The sequence below is a fragment of the Megalobrama amblycephala genome, linkage group LG1, assembly GCF_018812025.1.
Source record: "Megalobrama amblycephala isolate DHTTF-2021 linkage group LG1, ASM1881202v1, whole genome shotgun sequence".
Classification (NCBI taxonomy): Eukaryota; Metazoa; Chordata; class Actinopteri; order Cypriniformes; family Xenocyprididae; genus Megalobrama; species Megalobrama amblycephala.
In genome coordinates this window covers 26,952,775-26,963,714 of record NC_063044.1, presented here as the reverse complement: position 1 = coordinate 26,963,714, position 10,940 = coordinate 26,952,775, and positions in this window count along the sequence as shown.

Genomic DNA, 10,940 nt, shown 5'->3' with positions numbered 1-10,940 from the left:
GAATAATGCTGAAATACTTGGAGGATGAAACAAAATGAGGATGTAAAAACAGGCCACAATGTCAAGCATTTTGAACATTTTCTGATACAATCCAGTGACACAAGCTTCCTGTCTCTGAACTGTTTTGACATGTAAAATAAATGAAGATTTTCTTGCACTTTTGTATAAATAGTGAGTCTGGCCTTTCAGTGACATGTTTGAATGGCTTGCATAGATGATAAGTGAATTGTGCATTCCTCTTTCCTCTCCAGCAAGGGCATATGTGCTAAAGACTTGGAGAAGATAAATAAAAAATAAAAAAAGGAGAGAGAAAATCACCACTTTAATAGAATGTGAAAAGCATCAAGTATTCGCATAACATTGATAATTAATGGGGTTTTGCTTACTACCACTATCACAATTGCTTATATTTAGGATTTAAACCCCCTAACCATAAGTATTAAACTTTAATATGTACATATTCCCGTCCTGCATTTATGCTAAAAAACAAATAATACAGTATTGTGTGGCATGTTAAAGAGAGGTGTGCTTGTGTTACTGCTTAGATTATCAAGGTGAATTGCCGTTTACATCCATAATTGATATGTTTTAGAGTGAAACAGTATGTTCAGTGATAAAAAATGTAGGGTGGGACTTAATTAGATCCATCAAGAATTGATGCAATAGTGAGCCACTTTTCCACTGTCGGGCCAAAACGTTTTCATTGCTTAACCGTTGCCGATCTGGCCCAGATGGTACGTTCCTTGCTGAGAATTCCAAACTGAGAACGGTTTGTAATCGCGCCGTGCTGAACCGAACTCAAGTGGGAATATAACATGAACCGTTGTGTACTATTTGGGTTGATGGTAGAAAAGTAAATAAGTTTTATTTAACATCAAGTAGTCACACAACATTGATAATTAGTGGTGTTTTGCTTTCCCCCTGTTGCTTTGTCCGACAAGCCATGGCGCTGTCACGCCACACAGAGTGAAAATTACATCACGGAGCAAAGAGGACACTGACAACACGTCAACAGACAAGACAAAGCAAGTTACTTATGATATTAAACAGTCCCAGCTTTCAAATTGTGTAATTTTCTAAGAAATTAGAACAAAAAAATCGTTTTGTGGCTCTTTAATGTGTCGTGACAGATTGCTGTAGCGCCTCAGCTCAAGCGGTTCGTGAACCGATCATCTCTTCCTACTAGTTAATTTATAGTATCAAAAAAACATGAATGAACATCAGAAGGAATGTTGTTTCAAATGCAGAAAGACATCAGTACACACCATTTTTCAAGTTCAAGTCCACCGAGGCTAATCTTCTAACTCCTGACTGCTTTGTCGGACAAAATAGGGTATTCGGTGTTATGATTGGTTAGATCGCTTGTCAGTCAAACTCCTGGTGAAGGGTCAATTGCTTATATTTAGGATCAGGGCCTAAAATTCACCCTCGCCAAGTGCCAAATGCGAGTAAAAATCAGTGTTGGTGAGTATATGAAACATTAGGTGCGTTTACATGGAGCATTGTAATCGGTTTAAAAGTCCAATCTGAATGAAAATGCTCCATATAAACACCTCAATCAGAATAAAAATGCCCAAACCGAATGAAATTGTAATCAGTTTGAGAGGGGTGGGATATACCTTTCTATAAACTGAACAAAATAAAAATTCTGCCATGTAAATGAGTTAAAAAGATTACTTTGCGTCTACGTCATCACGTCAAGAGGTCAGGGTCGTCAGAATGCAAAATGGCGGTGGCAAAAATAAACTGGAGTAAAACTGAAACAACACATTTATTAAATACAATGAAGGAACTCGGTGTATCATTACTACAGAACTTCATCATCACGCTTCTGCTTTTCGGAGGGAGGGGTAGTAATGCTTCTTAAAGATGCAAAAAGGCCAGCTTCCTGTGCCCGTCTTTCCCTCATACCTTCCAGAAGTAATATGGCAACAAATTCATGCTGTTGCTTGATTTTAGAAGCAACACTTTACATAAAAATAGCGTGCATAACAAATAATGAGACTCCATGTTGACAGGAATTAAAGGCAAACAGGACATAGGCTAATGTGCGCATGTCACAAAGTCATTCCGATTGAATGTGCCGGTCCATGTAAACACCTTATCGGATTAGATAACGCCTCATGTTAACAGTCCACCGAATCTTTCAATCGGAATGATTTGAATCGGAATGACAAAAAAGCGTACATGTAAATGTGGCTAGTGTCAATCGGCAGTAACATTTTTATGAATTCTAACAATGCAATATTGTGAGAACATGAACAATCGTGAACAACGCTTGGGACAGTTGACGAGCCAGTGCTGCATCATCACGAAAGTTTAAGCCTTGCCAATCAAGTGCAAAAAGATGTGAAAGGGAACTCAAAATTCCAGCTTGCGCTAAAAATCCACTCACTGCTCTAGACTGAATAACTCTTTTTAACTTTGATAAGGATTAATCTATGTTTCATGGCTGGTAAAAAATATTTATGGCCAGAAAATTTTCATAAGTCACCAGCCATTAGCAGGTGTGGCAAAAAGTTAGTTTTTTAGCAGCCCCATCCATGACCTTGCCAATGAGTGTTTGGCTCCATCCTGTCTAATGGTCTTCATTAACTGGTCGTTTACTCAGTATTAAGAAATTAGTCCATCTGACCAGCCCTGATCAGCCATGTTCTGCCTGTCGAGTCTGTCGTGTCTGTGGCACAGATTAAAGCTGATGGAGAATGGTACAAGCCGATTTGGTATGCGACAGTTCTATTTTCAGTGACCTTTATGGAGACGGCCCTGAGGGCTTGGGTAATCTAATTTAGCTTGAATAATATTGCCTGTCATTAGGAAATGCATACAGTCTATTCAGCTCCTCCTTCAGCATTGCTGCATATAATCTGAAACCAATCACCATTGTCTTTCCATTAGGAAGCTAACGCATTTAAAAGAATCAAATTGATAACCATTTATTTGAATTCAAAGGCGGCTAATGAAACACTCGTGACAAGATGAGATTGATTTTGCATTGTGACTGTCATGTACTTGTGACATGCTCAGTAAAGTATTCAGTTTCCCAGCTGTGCTGTGCGACGGTGTCAAGCAGAGGTGAAGATGCTGCTGCGTTGACATTGATTGCGACAGACTGGGCGAGATGTTTCTCATCTGCAGTTAAGCAGTTGCCTGTGACCCTCAAACATCAGGGTCTGTGTGATAAAACTGTACCACAAAAGAGTGTTGATTCTGTATTCACACAAAAAAGTATTGAGATCAAGGTTTTGCAGGTTAGCATGGCCCTGTTAGCACCTGCTGGTAGATGTGAAAACTAAAAAGCATCTTTCTTCTTTGACAGACATTCAAAATTTGCTGTGCAATTGCATTTTTCTTAGAGTGCCAATGAGCAGATTTCAGATCACTTGGATTGTATCCATCCAGAATTAATGCAATAGTAAAACAAAGAGGTGTCAACAGAAAATAAGTTGTTTCAGAGGAAAAGCGAGTTTTAGGCTACGTTATGATTAACAAGACACTATTTTTGCTTTAGAATAATATGCACTTATTAGACTTTCACTAGGAAGACCAGGAATGTTAAGACAGTTAATAGGGTTCATTTTGACGTCATTTTTACACAACAGCGTTTTTCATGCGTTTTGGCCATTCACTTTCATGACAACAGCGTTTTGGTGGCCTGAAAATGCAAACTTTTGAAAACGGGTTTCAAAGTGCAAGTTTTTGAAAACGGTCTACGTGTAAACAACAAAAACGCGAATCTATGAAAACGATGCACATGCGCATTACACATGCAAGCTATAGTGTTTTGCCATCTAATGGCTTGTCAGCGGAATACAGCGTTTTTAGTCATTTTCACGGATTCGTATGAATGGGGATCGTTTCGACAATGGTGTCATCTGTACGAAGACAACTTAAAGGAAAAACGTCTCCGTTTTAAGCATCGTTGTCGTGTAAGCATACCCTGAGTGAAGTAAAATGGTTTGACCAAATCATCAAAAAGATGCGAATCACCACACCACTCAATTCAGTACACCTGCTTCTCTATTTTTAAATGTCACCTGCAGATATAAAGCAAGGCAAAAACACATAATTGGTTTAACATCTGCTCAGTATTTAGCAACCCATTTTTAACACAGCCCATTCCATTTGTCGCTCACAGGTAGGGCAGAAATGACTTTCTAATTAGGATGAGTACATAACCCATTTTCACTCTTTAACACTTTAGACTGGGATAACAACTGACATAAATGTGGTGGTCCTCTGTATATTTTAGACATCATAAGTGGAGGTGAATGAAAAAGGTAAAAACAGCATCAATACAGTCATAATTCCAGAGAAAATATGAGTCTATTTATAAGTGATCTGAATTGATGTTTGATAATAGAGTTATTTTGAGAATTGCTGTAAAATATATATTCTAGACCAGCATAAGAAAATAAAATCATGATCTGGTATGTCAAAAATATGACATAAAATGTTGAAATGATGAAATACTAAATCATAATTATGAGATGAAATGTCAAAATTAACAGTCGAAGTATACTAAATTGAAATGAGTTAAAATCTTGAAATTATGGTAGTATGTCAGAATTATGAGATAAAAGGTTGAAATAATGACATACTAAATCAAAATTATGACTTAAAATGTGGAAATTATGCCAGAATGTCAGAATTATGAGATGAAAATTCAAAAATTATGACATATTAAATCGAAATTATGACTTGAAAGTTGGAATTGACTTAAAAGTCAATTATGACAAAATGTTGAAATTATGACAGAAAGTCAGAATTATGAGATAAAAAGATGAAATTATGACATTAGTTTTGACTTAGCTCATGACTTTTAACTCATAATTACAACTTTGTGTCAATTTTCAAAATAATGACATAAAAGTCAAAATTATAAGTAAAAAGTCAAAATTATGACATAATTGAAATAATTTAAAAAGTCAAAATTATGACTTAAAATATTAATTATGAGATTAAAAAGACAAAATTATGACAAAAGTAAATTATAAGACAAAAAGGTCAGTTATGAAATAAAAATTTAAAATTATAAAATAAGTTATAATTATGAGATAAGTCAAAATGTACATAAAAAGTAATAATTATGAGATAGAAAGTTGAAATTAGGCTAAATTATACTAAATTGGAATTATGAGTTAAATCATAATTATGAGATAATGTCAAAATTGATGTCATAACTTCAACTTTTTATCTCATAATTATGACTTTTAACTCATAATTCCGATTTAGTATGTCATAATAATTTAGATTTTTAAGCCATAATTTGGATGTCATAATTTCAACTATTTATCTCATAATTGACTTAAAAGTGATAATATCTCCTTTTCATCTAGTATGTCATAATTTCAACTTTTTATGTCATAATTATGATTTTCTTGTGTGGTGGAAATTGGCTCCATATTCATGCAATCATGACCTTTACATGAAAAATAACAACAGCAGGACCGAATTTTATCATTCATCAGAACAATGACACTGAATAAAAGCAGGGATATAAATAGCTGCCTGTTGTAGATGTAAAAGCTCACTCTTGTTATAAAATAAGTGGTTCTTCTCTTTTAAAATTCCTGAAAGACTGATACAGAAGCCGCGTGTATGTTTGGAAACAACCTCTACCCATCATCTAAATCCCTGTCGTATCCTAGCTACCATGCAGAGCCTGTGGATGAAAAACACATTCAAGAGGGCTCTCCATCTCAATGAATGTGTCCACCGTTATTTACACAAGTTGCATCAGGCTCAGGGTGTAGTTTCTGAACAGTAATGCCTCACCTCAGGATAGCTGCTCTTTTTCCACTTTGAGCAGTCCGTTTTTGCTGTGTGCCATTTTTTGACATCTTTTGGGCGGCAAAAGACTTGTCACCAAAGAAAATGGGCCAGAATCTTGATAAGTGGGCCACAGTGTTTTATAAAAAGCTCAGACTTAGATGTCGGTTTATGTTACGCTACATTATTAACATGTAAGGGCAACTCAAGTGCGAGGGACACTACAGCTGTTTACATTCTCTTCTCCATCTTCTACAGTGAGTGGCAAAGAAAATGATTCAACAAATAGGCAGCTGTGTGAAGACACTAACAATTATCATAGGGAACTTTATAGTATGTTTTTCTACACTGACGTCTGTGGGAATAATGATCTCCAACTAACTGAAACAATCCTACTATGGTTTTATGTACCATTGATATTACCATAATTCTTTAAAGTTAATCTTTCAGTAACACTTTAGTTTAGGGTCCAGTTCTCACTATTAACTAGTTGCTTATTAGCATGCATATTACTAGGATATTGGCTGTTTATTAGTACTTATAAAGCCTTATTCTGCATGACCCTATTCCATATCCCTAATCCTACCCAATACCTACTTACTTACTATTAATAAGCAGTAATTAGAAGTTTATTGAGGCAAAAGTTAATAGTTAGTTAATAGTGAGAATTGGACCCTAAGATAAAGTGACCAATCTTTCAGTGCTGTAGTATAAAGTACCATCATGTATAATCATAGACAAAAGAATTGACTTTCTGTTGAATATTCTAATAGCAAAGCACATTTGAAATATATTATACTGTAGCAACACCACTAATGACCCTGGATGAAAAGAACCTGGTCATCTTTAACATGCATCTTTAACATTTTAAACTGCTGAATATATGCATCGATACCCAGAAAACTGAATATGTCCATCAAAATAATAACTCTTATTGAGTTAATTTAACATACAGTAGTAAGACATGTAAACAAAACCTTTTCTTAATAAAATTTGAGCTTACTTGATTAAAACTGCAAAAATGAGGATGATTGCCAGGGTGTTAATATGCGTTTGCTAAGTTGGTGCCTAAATCAAAAAAAATCTTTATCATATTCTTATCTCAAGATATGGCTTTACTGTAAATCTATGAGATTTCTGGGACAAGTTTCTTTTAATACATAGGGTAGGCGGTTTGTTCATCACTAACATTAAGTATCAGCAATAGTAACAATAGCTATGTTTCCATTCAAAGTTATGAATTTAACTAAAGTGCTAAATTGGAATATCGCATAAAATATTTGTGAATAAGGCCCAGTTTCCATCCCATATGTTCACAAGAACAAAATAGTCACTTCCTGGGAAATTAGTGCAAAATATCTGTAATAAAAATGGAAGTTGCTGCAATCGGGGAAGAAACTGTTGACTCTTTATTCAAACATCAGAAATGACTTGCGTCTCAGAGCAGCAGACGAACTCAAACGCAGTCATGTTATCTTGAATTTGGATGCTGGTGTTTGTGAACACAATGATGTGAGATGCTTCTGGGAGGGAATTAAACCAAATCATTCTGATGACAGACTTTGGCACTGGCATTTCAGAACGACCAAACCAACATTTGATATGCTGTGCGATGCGATTGGTCGCTGGTTAGTCCAGTTATCCAATCACATCCACTGTTGAGGCAAGTTTTTTTTGTAGCTCATTAAGGGATTTATTCAGTAAATGTGTTTCCATTTTAGTTTATATGCATGTCTTCTGATAGGATAAAAAAAAAAAAAATGTATCTGCCTCAATTAAACATACTGTCATGGTCACCATCTGTCTCACCTTCCCTGAACTCCATTTCCCATCATCCCTCCTTCAGCTCACCTGCTCATGCTCAGCAATCACCCACACCTGTTTACCTTCACCAGAGAATTCTGTTGTCTTGTACAAGACAGTTCCTTGGGTGACGCGACCATCAAGGCGTTGTACAGGATTGGGGCCAACTATGTCAACCCCTGGGAACTCCCTGATCTAGATGGGCTGGACTGAAGAGAGGCGATTCTTCAGCCCCTGAATCTGCTCCAGTGTCTTCTCAACCCTTGAGTTTGCTTCAGTGTCTTCTCCAGCCCCTGAATCTGCTCCAGTGTCTGCTTCAGCCCGTGACCAGAGTCCAGTGATGGCTTCAGCACGTGACCAGAGTCCAGTGATGGCTTCAGCCCGTGACCAGAGTCCAGTGATGGCTTCAGCCCGTGACCAGAGTCCAATGATGGCTTCAGCCCGTGACCAGAGTCCAGTGATGGCTTCAGCCCGTGACCAGAGTCCAGTGATGGCTTCAGCCCGTGACTAGAGTCCAATGATGGCTTCAGCCCATGACCAGAGTCCAGTGAGGGCTTCAGCCCGTGACCAGAGTCCAATGATGGCTTCAGCCCCTGACCAGAGTCCAGTGATGGCTTCAGCCCGTGACCAGAGTCCAGTGATGGCGTCAGCCCCTGACCAGAGTCCAATGATGGCTTCAGCCCGTGACCAGATTCCAGTGATGGCTTCAGCCCGTGACCAGAGTCCAGTGATGGCTTCAGCCCGTGACCAGAGTCCTATGATGGCTTCAGCCCGTGACCAGAGTCCAGTGATGGCTTCAGCCCGTGACCAGAGTCCAGTGATGGCTTCAGCCCGTGACTAGAGTCCAATGATGGCTTCAGCCCATGACCAGAGTCCAGTGAGGGCTTCAGCCCGTGACCAGAGTCCAATGATGGCTTCAGCCCCTGACCAGAGTCCAGTGATGGCTTCAGCCCGTGACCAGAGTCCAGTGATGGCGTCAGCCCTGACCAGAGTCCAATGATGGCTTCAGCCCGTGACCAGATTCCAGTGATGGCTTCAGCCCGTGACCAGAGTCCAGTGATGGCGTCAGCCCCTGACCAGAGTCCAATGATGGCTTCAGCCCGTGACCAGAGTCCAGTGATGGCTTCAGCCCATGACCAGAGTCCAATAATGGCTTCAGCCCCTGACCAGAGTCCAGTGATGGCTTCAGCCCGTGACCAGAGTCCAGTGATGGCGTCAGCCCCTGACCAGAGTCCAATGATGGCTTCAGCCCGTGACCAGAGTCCAGTGATGGCGTCAGCCCCTGACCAGAGTCCAATAATGGCTTCAGCCCGTGACCAGAGTCCAATGATGGCTTCAGCCCCTGACCAGAGTCCAATGATGGCTTCAGCCCATGACCAGAGTCCAATGATGGCTTCAGCCCGTGACCAGAGTCCAATGATGGCTTCAGCCCGTGACCAGAGTCCAGTGATGGCTTCAGCCCCTGACCAGAGTCCAGTGATGGTTTCAGCCCATGACCAGTGTCCAGTGAAGGCTCCAGTCCCAGAGTCTGTTCCAGAGTCCGCTCCAGTTCCGGAGTCTGCTCCAGAGTCTGCTCCAGTCCCCGAGTCTGCTCAAGAATCCGCTCCAGTCCCCGAGCCTGCTCCAGCTCACAAGCCCGCTCAAGAATCCACTCCAGTCCAGAGACACGTAGCTCCTCCCAAGAAATTACAAGGGGGGCATATACTCGTAGCGGTCGAGCCTGGGGTTGCCATGGCACCATGAACTGCCTGAGCCACCATGGCACCCTGAACTACTTGATCCACCATGGCACCCTGAACTGCCCACGCCGCCATGGGGCTGAACGGCCAGATCCGCCCTGGTTGCCTGAGTCCCCAGTTCCACCCTGGCCTCCTGAGCTCTCAGCTCCTCCCTGGAGGCCTTATACCTTCCTGCACCTCCGCTCTCACCAGCCTATAAGGTCTCCAGGGCACCCACCCTCCCTCCCTGTTGTTCCCCTGTCGAGGACGCGCCTACCGGGAGGGGGGAGTACTGTCACGGTCACCATCTGTCTCACCTTCCCTGAACTCCATTTCCCATAATCCCTCCTTCAGTTCACCTGCTCACGCTCAGCAATCACCTGCACCTGATTGTCATCACCTCAGCATTTAAGCACACACCTCACCTCACTCCAGGGTCTGGTCTCGTTTGCACGTAATGGACTTCTCTTACAATTATCTCCTACGACTCCTGGTACCCACCTGTCTCCATTCTCCAGCATTTTTGTGTTACCATCATCTTTGTGTCAAAACTTACCTTTGTTGAGTGTGTGTGCTTCCACTTGTCTGTGATCCATCCACGATCTCCTCACCTGTAAGACAAAGACTGCTTTCAGAATCTCATCATCATCCAATACGTCTAAATATCCTGTTTACCTACCTGCATTCCTGTTTAAACCTGCTGTCTGTCAATAAATGCCATTCATCAACTCCTGTGTTCCCTGAGTATCTGTCCGTAACACGTTTTTAGAATTTATGCACATGCAGTTTTTTTTTTTTTCATCATATCCCAAAATGCGCATAAAAATTGGTGGATGGAAACATAGCTAGTGATGCTTGGCATTGCAAGTGACCCTAATAGTTCTTTATATTACACAAGAAACCTATGTAATAGTAAAATTCAAATGGAAATTTTTAAAATGCAAGCTAACAGTAAAAGACTGGAGTTTCCTCCTAAAACTGAAATCCATTTTGACATCCAGGTATAGTTACAGCCTCTCACAATCACTGACGAGGGAAAGTAGATCATCTACTAATAAAAGGAAATTTCCCATGAGCCTCTTGGATCCAGCAATCAAGCAACAGTAGCAGAGGAAATAATTAAACTGCTCTGGAAAAGCAAGTCACAAGACAAATGAACACTATAAGCCATCAGCTTACAATCATACAAGATGAAAATCAAGACATATAAAATGTTAAATGTCTTGTCCAGTGCATTGCACCATAACAATTTCAGTCTGTCTTTGTCATCTCAGAATCTTTATTACTATAATAGATCAATCAGCTGTGAGCTTCAGCAACAGTAAAATGAACTCCATAGGTTCATTTCAACTGAAATCCATAGGTATACAAAATGCCTTTACATGGGTTGTTTTAGAATAGTTAGGTTTTTCTAGGAAAATAAGAATCACATAATGTTAGTATTGCTAAAACTCTGTATAAATGTAAAAATGAATTAATGGATACATCACAAGTTGACTTAAAGGTTAAATTAATTAACCCTCTGGTGCTTTTTGGACATTTTTGACCACTTGCTATGTGAACACACATGCACAAAACATGATTTGAAAAGGTTAAATCGTCCTGAAAAAGGTGACACTTGTGACGGCATTGGGAATGAGTGTGAAA